Source organism: Cherax quadricarinatus, chromosome 83 (genome assembly GCF_038502225.1).
Source record: "Cherax quadricarinatus isolate ZL_2023a chromosome 83, ASM3850222v1, whole genome shotgun sequence".
In the NCBI taxonomy this organism is placed as follows: domain Eukaryota; kingdom Metazoa; phylum Arthropoda; class Malacostraca; order Decapoda; family Parastacidae; genus Cherax; species Cherax quadricarinatus.
In genome coordinates, this window is record NC_091374.1 from 2,621,168 (window position 1) to 2,633,617 (window position 12,450).

Consider the following 12,450-nt stretch of genomic DNA (forward strand, 5'->3'; position numbering starts at 1 on the left):
GAACGTTCAAAAGTGACTGGGACATCTTCTCAATGAACTTACTCAAGTGCATAAGGCAAGAAAAATGGAGAGAATGACACAAAAGCTTAAACGGGAAGAAAATGCTTAACTATTCTGCATAAGTAACTAAAAGTTGACAGGTTACACAGTAAGTAAAGAACTCACACAAGAAAAATATGCAACTGAATGAACAACACTTTGAAAATCAAGAGAACTTGTACTTTACTCAAATCTGATTTGCTCAACTTTTACTTTAAATTGAATGAATGGCACAGTGAGCTGTCTTTACTTCCAATGCAACAGGGAAATACACAATAAAAGGATGAAATGGACTCAATAAAACTTGTGCTCAATAAAACTTGTCGCTGGTGGGCGAAACGTTTTGTAAATTTCTATAAATTTCATGTTTGAGAAATAATCCCCAGCTTATTAAGACTGGTTATAATTATAACCTTAATTTTTAACGGGCTATAGGGGTAAGCCAGTGGAAGGTCTCGGTCGGATGACCAAAAGCTCTAGCTTTTGGGTCATCCCATGACTAATATCGACTAATCCCCAGCCCTCCAGCGTCCTAACCTGTACCTAGTGTGACGATGGATGGAATCACAACACCCCAAGCCAGGAAAGAAGACTAAGCCTCCCTGAATCACAAGTATAGACAACCCAGCTCAAGCTTAAGGAGAAGGTGAAGGAAGCAGTTGCATATAAACAAAGAGGAAGTGAGAGCTGAAGAATTTAGTCTCGCCCAACTTGAAAGAGTTCATCTGTACTCCTTTGTACAGAGTCATTCAGAGCACTAAAGGAAATTAATGAGAAGGATTTACCCATGTTCCTGGAGGAGCCGGATTCTCTGCAGAGAAAAACATGTACGATATACATGTGTGTGTATATATAATATATATATATATATATATATATATATATATATATATATATATATATATATATATATATATATATATATATATATATATAATGTCGTGCCGAATATGTAAAACTGGTCAATTAGCAAGAACTCATTTAAAATTAAGTCCTTTCTAAAATTTTCTCTTATACGTTTAAAGATATATTTTTTTCATTAATGTTAATGTAAAAATTTATAGTTTTGCACTAAAAGAATCTTAGAAAACTTACCTAACATTATAACAAGAACAATTTATTTTAGCCTAACCCAACTAAATATATTTTAGATTTGCTTACAATAATTTAATACTAAACAAACACAGTGAAATATATTTTTTTCGTTAGGTTCAGAATGATTTTGGCGAAATTATTGCATACACAAATTTTCACTTGTCCTATATGGCAAGAGGAGCGTTGCTATTTAAGCCAAGATCGCAAGTTCTGCCTATTCGGCACGACACACACACACACACACACACACACACATATATATATATATATATATATATATATATATATATGTGTGTGTGTGTGTGTGTGTGTGTGTGTGTGTGTGTGTGTGTGTGTGTGTATGTGTGTCGGAAATAATCTTTGGTCCAAGAAGGAAATAATAGCTACACTTCCTTGGATCTAGAGCCCTTCATCCCTTCGCCAACATGAGCCATACCCTCCCACCCACCTTCAAGGGTCAGTTGATCTGAGGTTTTAAAAAGTTGACGATCCATACAGCCACGTTCTTGAAAGTACTTTTAAAGTTGAAAATGGACCGCTGGACACAGTCTACTTGACTAGGCAACGAAGAGGCCTGGCTGTCAGGGTAGGGGAAACCTCGTAATGATGACCCACAACTGGAGCTTTTGGTCATCTGACCGAGGCCTTCAACTGGCTTACCCATCCACCCCTTTAAAAAATAGTTATAATTATAATCATTTTTTTTAAATAGCCAGTCTTGTATTTATTGCAGGTGTTATTACAATCGTTCAGTAAATTAGTACTCAGTGTGCGTCAGAATGTTAGCATATCAATTAGTAGGCTACAATGCTTCCAAATTAGACGTGTTGTCATTAGTGTGTGGCGTGTGTTATATTGGATATTGTCGAGTCGGGTATTGTTGCCAGGTATTGTGCTTCGTTATAAATGTTTGTGGTAGTGTTATGCTCTTTGTGGCAGAGTATTGTGGTTTGTTATGGTTTTAATCAAGCTCATCCTCATTACATGTAATACGAGCCTTGATGCCTGAAGTTAGTCTCTCTCTCTGTCTGTCTCTCTGTCTCTCTCTCTCTCTCTCTCTCTCTGTCTCTGTCTGTCTGTCTCTCTGTCTCTCTCTCTCTCTCTCTCTCTCTCTCTCTCTCTCTCTCTCTCTCTCTCTCTCTCTCTCTCTCTCTCTCTCTCTCTCTCTCTCTCTCTCTCTCTCTCTCTCTCTGGCATTTATTAATATATTCCGTGCATTTACACGGTTTGGCAACTTGTAATTTCGCACCAACATTAACTTAGCAGCTTAACCAAACTTTGATTACAATAAGCATAATGTAGGTAAATTTTTTGCAGCTTCTCTGGGAGCAGCCAGAAGTTAATCTAACATCCAGGAAATATGTTAATTTTATGACATTTTTGTTATTTGTTTCAGATTAATGTTAGCGTTAGAAGTCAGTGTTTGAGGAAGCGATCCACTGTAGTTGGTGAGTATAGAGTCTTTGTAGCTGTTTGTAGTTACCAGTTAGTGCGAGGAAGAATTAAGTAAGTACAGTCGTTGTAGTTACATCTTTGTACTTAAAAGTTAGTGTATGAGGAAGAGTTAACAAGTACAGTCTTTGTAGATACTTAGTTGTAGTTGGAAGTTAGTGTGTGTGAGAGTGAAGGTTTACTGTAACTAGTAAGTTACAGTGGGAGGGAAAGGAGACATACCAACTGTCAGAAATCTGGAGAGAGAAAAAGGGCTAACTTCGTTCCCCTTTCCAATCAAGAATATTTATCGGAGCCCGATAAATATTTTGCACTCGGACATGTTTGTTGCCAGTCTTTTCTCATGTGTATAATGGTAGGTAAGTCTTACAAATTTCTTACATCCATATTACATTTACTTGTGTAATTTTTAAAACTTTTTAATTTCTGCAATATATATCCTTCCCAATTTAGGATGTTGGTGTGAGAGGGAACCTCATGGGACATATCATGTGCAACACTTAGGTATCGTTATTGTGGAAATATTTAGCCTGTGCAGCTGGCTTCTTCAGTCGAGTACAGGTGATGATAACTGGAGACAGTCGAAGAATTGGAGGGGTAATTTTAGGGTGATCAGTCCCTCAATCTTGACAGGTGGTCAGTCTCTCAGTCCTGATTGATCAGTCGGAGGAATCTCAGGCTAGCATAGTATAGTAGTGGATATCCTATCATTCTTCAGAAATTTACAGCATATGTGCGGAGAAGCTGCTGTATATATAAGGAACTTCTCCGCACACATGCTCTACATTTCTCAAGATTGATGCACTGAATTTTAATATAAGCAACTTCTCTGCACGTACACTGTATATTCCTCAACATTGGATAGCGCACTGGCCTGCTAGTTTTACCACTGGCTGGTCATGGCTGCCAACCCTCCGTTCGTTGAGTTCACAAGCAGTTAATGCAACTAAAGCCTGCTAGGGATTAAACTGGTGGGGCGTACATTTTATTGCACGCTCAACACTGCATTATTTTTTTATTCTGCCGTTACTTGGTGTAAAACTCCGTTGTCAGGTAAAAATGTATGTTAAAAATAGACACTCGAAATTTGCATTGGTTGTAATAGCTTTCATGCACTTGCAATGTTGCATTTGCAATGATGGAATTGAATTTGGAAGAGTCTGAAATATTGTTGGCATTATTAAAGCAGGTGGCTGGAAGGTGCGGCTGTGTTGCTAGCAACAACACTATGGTCATTACCTGCTCTTCCAGGGAGGCGCATCCATGCTACTGAAGGTGACCTCATACAAGGATCCACCCTGCCACTGGATCATGTATGATTCATCCAAGGAGGATTCACCCTGCCACTGGATCATGTATGATTCATCCAAGGAGGATTCACCCTGCCACTGGATCATGTATGATTCATCCAAGGAGGATTCACCCTACCACTGGATCATGCATGATTCATCCAAGGAGGATTCACCCTGCCACTGGATCATGTATAATTCATCCAAGGAGGATTCACCCTGCCACTGGATCATGTATGATTCATCCAAGGAGGATTCACCCTGCCACCGGATCATGTATGATTCATCCAAGGAGGATTCATCCTACCACTGGATCATGTATGATTCATCCAAGGAGGATTCACCCTACCACTGGATCATGTATGATTCATCCAAGGGGGATCAACCTACCATTGGATCATAGTATATGATTCATTTTCATTCCCAAAGAGTTATATAACATGTACGGGCTTAGAGCAGCAACAGCCTGGTTGACCAGGCAAGCACCAGACGAGCCTTGCCTGTGGCTGGGCTCTGGGATTCAAAAACCTCTGGGAACTCATCATAGGTAAGGTTAGGTATGGATGAAATAAGAGTATACTTGTTTTACCCGATTTGAAATCCTACTCTGAAGTATCTTAAGTAAGACTTTCAAATGAGTTGATGTAGGTAACAGCTCTTAGCTTGCCAATAAAGTTAGGAATCCTTAACCTGTAAATAGCTTGTCAATAAAGCTAGGGATCCTTAACCTTGTTAAACCCTGTGTAAAAAAAAAAGTGAAGGAAGTTGTCAAAAGAGTAACCGAGAACGTGGAGAGAAAGGTGATGTTTACATTGTGTGGAGACATCGATGTCACCTGTTGACAGGTGTTACTCTGTCCACCTAATTGTTATCAAAGATTTATTAAGTTATACCATGAATTAAGGGAAGATCCTAGACTTCACCTTACGAAAGCAGACAAAGCAAGTGCGATAGTAATTACGGACAAGGGAGATGATAAGGGAAAATAAATATGATAGGAGACGGAAACTCTGGCGCCTCTTAACGGCTGCTGTGTGTGTTAGCTTGGTGTGATAATGTTTTATGCATGATAGTAGTTGCTTAGTGCGTGTTAATATAACCTTGAATAACCATCTGTGTTTTGTGTTTTAATTGGCAATAACTACCAAGCTTAATTTTTTTTAACGAACCGGCCGTATCCCACCGAGGCAGAGTAACCTAAAAAGAAAATTTTTTGTTTTTTCTTTTTAAATTTAGTGATTTATACAGGAGAAGGGGTTACTGTCCCTTTGCTCCCGGTATTTTAGTCGCCTCTTAAGACACGCATGGCTTACGGAGGAATAATTCTGTTCCACTTCCTCATGAGTGCTCTTTAAATCTAAATACTGCCTACCTACCAACAGCCTGATAGATCAGGTTATCAAGCAGCAGCAGGTCTGGTCTGGGACCGGGATCAGGGGGGCGATGACCTGGAAAAATAACAAGTACGTTACATAGATCTGTAAACAAACGTATGTCTTAGCCAAAAAGAAATTGAACGGCCGGAGACACGTCTGGCAACGCGGTTGCTGAGCTGTTCTGGTAAACGTTGAAATCTGCAGGCGTGTCATGGGTGGTTGAAGAATGGGTTTCAACGTGGTGGGTTGCCCCTGCAAGGTAACCTGGTATGGGTTGGGTGGCAACTGCAGATAATAGACCTCTTCCTCCGCTGCATCACCACCCACCTCACATTCTCTCTTCCTCTCTCCCTCCCAACCAGGATATCTTATCTTCCTCTCTCCCTCCTTCCTTCCCTCCCTCTCTCCCTGCTCCCTACCACTCTAAACATCTTCCTCTCTTCCTCCCTCCCTGCTCCCGACCACTGTAAACATCTTACCGTGTCATCTTTGTCTTATTACTAGTGTAAATAAACTTATTTAAGTATATTTTTCATTATTCTGGATGATTGCAACTGTCTTACATACCTGGAGGTTACCTGGAGGTTATTCCGGGGATCAACGCCCCCGCGGCCCGGTCCATGACCAGGCCTCCCGATGGATCAGGGCCTGATCAACTAGGCTGTTACTGCTGGCCGCACGCAGTCCAACGTACGAGCCACAGCCCGGCTGATCCGGCACTGACTTTAGGTATCTGTCCAGCTCTCTCTTGAAGGCAGCCAGGGGTTTATTGGCAATTCCCCTAATGCTTGATGGGAGGCTGTTGAACAGTTTTGGGCCCCGGACACTTATGGTGTTTTCTCTTAGTGTACCAATGGCGCCCCTAGTTTTTATTGGCGGCATTTTGCATCGCCTGCCCAGTCTTTTACTTTCGTAGGGAGTGATTTCTGTGTGCAGATTTGGGACCATTCCTTCCAAGATTTTCCAAGTGTAGATTATGATATATCTCTCCCTCCTGCGTTCCAACGAGTACAAGTCAAGTGCTTCCAAGCGTTCCCAGTAGTTAAGGTGCTTGACAGAACTTATACGTGCAGTAAAGGATCTCTGTACACTCTCTAGATCTGCGATTTCACCTGCTTTGTATGGAGATGTTAATGTACAGCAGTATTCCAGCCTAGAAAGAACAAGTGATTTGAAAAGTATCATCATGGGCTTGGCATCTCTCGTTTTGAAAGTTCTCATTATCCATCCTATCATTTTCTTTGCACGTGCGATCATGGCACTGTTGTGATCCTTGAAAGTGAGATCCTCAGACATTACTACTCCCAGGTCCCTTACATTATTTTTCCGCTCTATTGTATGGCCGGAGTCAGTAGTATACTCTGTTCTAGTTATTATCTCCTCCAGTTTTCCATAACGGAGTAGTTGGAATTTGTCCTCATTGAACATCATATTGTTTACCGTTGCCCACTGGAAAACTTTGTTTATATCTTCTTGGAGGTTAACCGCGTCCTCAGCAGATGACAGCCTCATGCAGATCCTAGTATCATCCGCAAAGGATGATACGGTGCTGTGGTGTATATCTCTGTTTATGTCTGATATGAGGATAAGGTGTAAGTTACCAAGGATGTCCCAGAATTACTCAAAGGAAGTGGACAGGTAAGTCGGTGGACGACCTCTATCATGTGACTCAAAGCTCATCTTTGTGATTAAAGACCACTCTCAGGAAATACTTGTTTCCTGGTGAATAAAATACCATTCTCTCTCTCTCTCTCTCTCTCTCTCTCTCTCTCTCTCTCTCTCTCTCTCTCTTTACAGGGGTTTACAAGGTTAGGTTTAGGGTTCCTAACTTTATTTACGGTCCAAGAGCTGTTACCTACATCATTTCATTTAAATTTTTTTTTTTTAGTGTTAAGAGATATACAGATAGGGAACAGGATGAAGTTGGAGCCATTCTCTCTCTCTCCTCTTCAAGGGGGGCTCCTTGGCGTGGTGAAGAGGCTCTTGGTCTGAGGAATTAGACCTGTCGGTCTTCTTCCTCAGACCGAACCTAATTACCCCCCAGTCTCCCCTCCCCTATCCCATCCTCCCCTTTTTCCTTTCCTCCTCCTCCTCCCCACCCCTCCCTTTTGCCCTTCCTCTTTTTGGCCTTTGGGGTTTTTCCCACAGGCCCGCTAGTTCCTAGGTAGGGGAAAGGGTACCGGGGTCCATCCCATTCCCTTGGGGTTCTTGGCGGTGGCGTAGTTGCGTGGAATCTGGATCGCCTGGGGATGTCCCGATCCCTCTCCGGTATCCCGGAGAGTGGCTTTGGGTGTCTTTCGGGCGACGGGTATATCTCTGGAAGCAACCTAACCATGGAGAACCCAATCCATGAACCCACTACCCCGGGCCCCTTCTTGATACCGCACCCCATTCTGACCCTGCCTTGTTTTTTGACCACTCTTCGGACGCTCCTGATGCCCCTGTACCTCTTGCTGGTGCTGTTTCCTCACCTGCTTCAGGTACCGGGGCTTCGACTGACTCCTTCAATTTGTCTGACCTCCGCTCTCCTTTGACTATGCTTCCGGCCTCTCCCTCTACGGTACTGCAATTTTCGCAATTTTCGAATCGCCAGCCCGTTTCACGACGGACCAACTCTGGTCCTACTCCTAAACGCTAACGACAATCTCCTGATGATGTCCCTTCGTTACCTTCCCATTCTACTAGGAAAAGACCGACACGTCATGCACTTCCTCTCCATGCTCAGTTTCGGACCACACAATGGACTAAATTCTTTACTTTAAGACCAACTTCTTCTTCTGCCTATCTTTCTGACCATAGTATTGGCAAAGCGATCCTGCGCCATGTAGGTAGAGATATTTCATTTCATGCTCTCAAGAGCGGTACGCGCATCATCACTGTCCAGAATGCTACCCAAGCTCATGATCTTTCTCTCCTTTTGCATATCGATACTACTCCTATCACTATTGAAAAACATCTTTCTCTCAATTCTTGTAGTGGTACTGTCATTCTGCCCCATACCATAGTCCAGCAGAATTTCCAGTCATGTGGCAATGACATTCTTGAACAGCTGGAACTCCAGGATCTCCCAATCCTCAAAGTAGACACGTCCTTCCTGCCCGCGGGCGGAGACGTTACCCTTGCAATGTGGCTCGATTAACTTTCCTTTCGACAGCTGTGAACTCCCGCCCTCTGTTTATGTCGCGGGTCATCGGTTACAAGTTCGAAAGGTGATCCCTACACTGCAACAGTTTTGGTCACCCAGCAAAATATTGCAGATCTATGGCCGAATGCCCAGTCTTTGGTGCCGACGACCATTCTAATACATCTTGCAGTCACCCTCCATCTTGCCTTAATTGTAATGAGGCTCATCCTTTGTACTCTCGCCGTTGTCAGGTCTACTTGAATGAGCGTGAAATCCGTTGCCTCAAAGAAGCAGAAGGTCTCCCTTATGCTATGGCAGTTACTCATCTCCGCCTCCAAGGGAGACTACCCCGTGTTTCTTATTCTCGTGTTTCAAAACGTCCCTCCACTTCTGGAGTCCCATCTTCTGCAGCCTCCTCTGTTGTTACCCCTCCCATAGCCACTCTGGCATCTAATCCTTTTGCTGTCCTTGGCTCTGATGTCCCGACTACAACTCAATCTGTTCTCACATCTTCACGTCCTTCCTCACAAGCCCCGGTATCGACAAGACCCCGTACGACACCTACCAATCGCCCCTCTACTTCTCAGAAGTCCAAAACAACCCCAGTGCTCAAATCTTCGTTGCCCCTTCCTGCCCTTCTTCCACCTCTGCACTTTACCTTTCCAGTCTCTATACCTAGTTCTTCCCCTCTATCTGGCTCTATTACAAGTGGTTGTTAGGTAAGACACATATGCAACAGTTAGGTATCTTTATTTCGAAACGTTTCGCCTACACAGTAGGCTTCTTCAGTCGAGTACAGAAAAGTTGATAGAAGCAGAAGATACTTGAAGACGATGTAATCAGTCCATCACCCTTAAAGTTTTGAGGTGGTCAGTCCCTCAGTCTGGAGAAGAGCATTGTTCCATAGTATGAAACAATATGGAGATGAAGTGGCAGGATGGAGCCTTATATAGCGCCAAGAAGTGAGACGTAGGTCACTAGAAGAGGTAAGAACTCAGATGTTGGGAGGTCAGGTCCCTCTCAAATCCAGCCGTTCTCACTAGTAGAGGTTGTCGAAGTTGATTGTAGGTCTGTACCAAGATACCCTTGTGTTGCAGTGTCTGACATATAAGGCTCCATCCTGCCACTTCATCTCCATATTGTTTCATACTATGGAACAATGCTCTTCTCCAGACTGAGGGACTGACCACCTCAAAACTTTAAGGGTGATGGACTGATTACATCGTCTTCAAGTATCTTCTGCTTCTATCAACTTTTCTGTACTCGACTGAAGAAGCCTACTGTGTAGGCGAAACGTTTCGAAATAAAGATACCTAACTGTTGCATATGTGTCTTACCTAACAACCTGTCGGTATTTTATACCATTTTAATGTTCAGTCTATTACAAGTGTGGAGGTTCACCCTCCTCCTCGTACTATGCCTTCCACCCCCGTCCCCTCCCAAGTTTCTCCCTCTTCTGCCACCTCCCAGGTTTCTGCCTCTTCTATCCCCTCCCACACTTCTTCTCCAGTCTCCTACACTCTTTCGTCCCCCCCTACTTTGGTACAGTCCATTACTGTCCCAATCTTTACTCACTCTCCTCCTTCTACCTCCAATATTGTCTCCCATACATCTTTGAATTCAGATACACTTGAAGCCATTTCAGAATATATTGCAGAGACTAAACCTTCAATGGACACTGATCCACCTCCTGTTCCTTCTCTTCCCTCTCCTCCATCTCCACAACTCCACTCTTCGCAACGCTCCGTTCCTTCGCTACTTGAACGCCTTCCAATGCCACCACACGTTGACTTTTCTAACCCCTCGAGTCCGTAGGTGCCCTTCCCTATGGATTCCTGGTATTTTCTTCATTGCCAATCATGGCCTATTAACAGTGGAATATCCGCGGCCTCAGGGGTAATCGGGGTGAGCTTCAACTGTTGCTTTCCAGGTTTTCCCTGTTGGTGCTTGCTTACAAGAACCAAAATTACACTCAGCTGTTTTCCAACCTCTCTCAGGCTATAATTTATTGTATTCTTCAGATCCTTTCTCAGATGGGACCTTTAATGAAAGTGCTCTTCTACTACGCAATGATATTCCATACCGTCAACTATTTGTCCATACCTTGCTGCATTACACTGCAGCCCGTATCCACTTGAATAAGTGGTATACAATATGTTCTTTATATCTCTCTCCTCCTCGAGCATTTTCTATCCCAGATTTTGCTTTTCTAGTTTCATCCTTACCACCACCACTTCTGTTACTTGGTGATTTCAACGCCCACATTTCCTTTGGGGGGGTCTCATTGTGACTCACGTGGCATCCAGTTGGAGGCTTTTCTCGCCTCTCACCCCCTCCATGTTTTAAATATGGGTACTCCCACCCATTTTGATCCTCGTACTCGTACTCTCTCTTGCATCGATCTATCAGTCTGCTCTTCCTCCACTGCACTAGACTTCACCTGGTCTGTTCTACTGGACTTACATGACAGCGATCATTTTCCTATCATTCTTACTTCACCTTCCTATTCACCACCTTTCCGTAGCCCTTGCTGGCAATTTGATCGGGCAAATTGGGACCTTTACTCGAAACTCACTGCTTTTAGTGAGGTTCCTTCTTCATCCTCCATTGATGAGCTCCTACACCTCTTCTCGACGTCAGTTTATGCCGCAGCTTCTCATTCTATACCCCAAACCTCAGGCAGGCGTTCTCAGAAGTGCGTACCTTGGTGGTCTCCTGCTTGTGCTCGTGCAGTACGTTTGAAACGCGCTGCATGGGGCAGGTACCGGTACAGTAGAACCGATGAGAGACTTCTTGATTTTAAGCAGAAGCGTGCAATCGCTCGCCGTGTCATCCGTGACGCTAAATGCACTTCCTGGCGAGACTATGTTTCCACCATCACCTCTGCTTCCTCTATGAGTGCAGTCTGGAAAAAAGTGAGGAAATTGAGTGGTAAATACTCTCCTGACCCGGCTCCTGTTCTATGGGTCGCTGGTGTTGATGTAGCAAACCCTCTTGACGTTGCCATTGAAATTGACACTCATCTGGTCCGTATTTCCCGGGGGCTCCATCTATGCCCCTCGTTTCTTTCCTCAAAGTCTGCCAGAGAGTTAGTACCCTTGGACTTTTCTTCTCTCAGAGAAGAACAGTATAATGTACCTTTTACACTTCAGGAACTGGAGGCAACACTCTCAGCTTGCCGATCATCGGCAGCTGGGCCTGACGACATTCATATTCGTATGTTACAACATTTACATCAGTCAGCCCTTGTAGTCCTCTTACACCTCTTCAATCTTATTTGGACACAAGGAGTTCTTCCCCAGTTGTGGAAATCTGCCATTGTTCTCCCTTTCCGCAAGCCGGGTACTACAGGACATGATGCCTCCCACTATCGTCCCATCGCTCTTACTAGTGCAGTTTGCAAAGTGATGGAACGTCTGGTAAATCGACGTTTAATGTGGTATTTAGAGACACACAACAGTCTCTCCGCTAGTCAATATGGCTTTTGTAAGGGCCGTTCTACCATAGACCCCTTACTACGCTTGGATACGTATGTTCATAGTGCCTTTGCGAATAATCACTCGGATATTGCCATATTTTTTGACCTTGAGAAGGCATATGACACAACTTGGAGGTATAATATTTTGGCCCAGGCCCACTCCTTAGGCCTCCGAGGCAATCTCCCATCCTTCCTTAAGACCTTTTTAACTGACAGACATTTCCGTGTTCGAGTCAATAATGTGCTTTCCCCGGACTTCATCCAAGCTGAAGGAGTCTCTCAGGGATGTGTTCTGAGCACAGCGCTTTTTCTCCTTGCTATAAATGATTTGGCCTCTGTTCTTCCACCCAATATTTGGTCATCACTCTATGTTGATGACTTCGCTATTGCTTGTGCAGGCGCTGACTGTCATCTTATTGCCGTTTCTCTCCAGCATGCGGTCGACCGTGTTTCCACTTGGGCCACCACGCATGGGTTTAAATTTTCCAGTACCAAAACTCACCAGATTACTTTCACTAGACGCTCTGTCATCTCCGATCATCCTTTGTATCTCTATGGCTCCCGTATCCCCGAACGTGATACAGTCAGGTTTCTAGG

The 12,450-nt window shown here is 43.7% G+C and overlaps 1 protein-coding gene across 11 annotated transcripts in view; it reads left to right on the forward strand.

Annotated features, from left to right (window-relative positions):
- ZnT63C (zinc transporter 63C) overlaps positions 1 to 12,450 on the forward strand; it is a 207,291-nt gene that overhangs the window by 27,390 nt on the left and 167,451 nt on the right. For 9 of the 11 annotated variants that reach the window (XM_070102681.1, XM_070102684.1, XM_070102694.1 and 6 more), the window contains one exon: positions 2,531 to 2,582. The exons of the other annotated variants lie outside the window; for them this stretch is intronic. The gene's annotated coding sequence lies outside the window, so the exon portion shown is untranslated. The remainder of the gene's footprint in view (positions 1 to 2,530; positions 2,583 to 12,450) is intronic. 11 annotated transcript variants of the gene reach the window in all.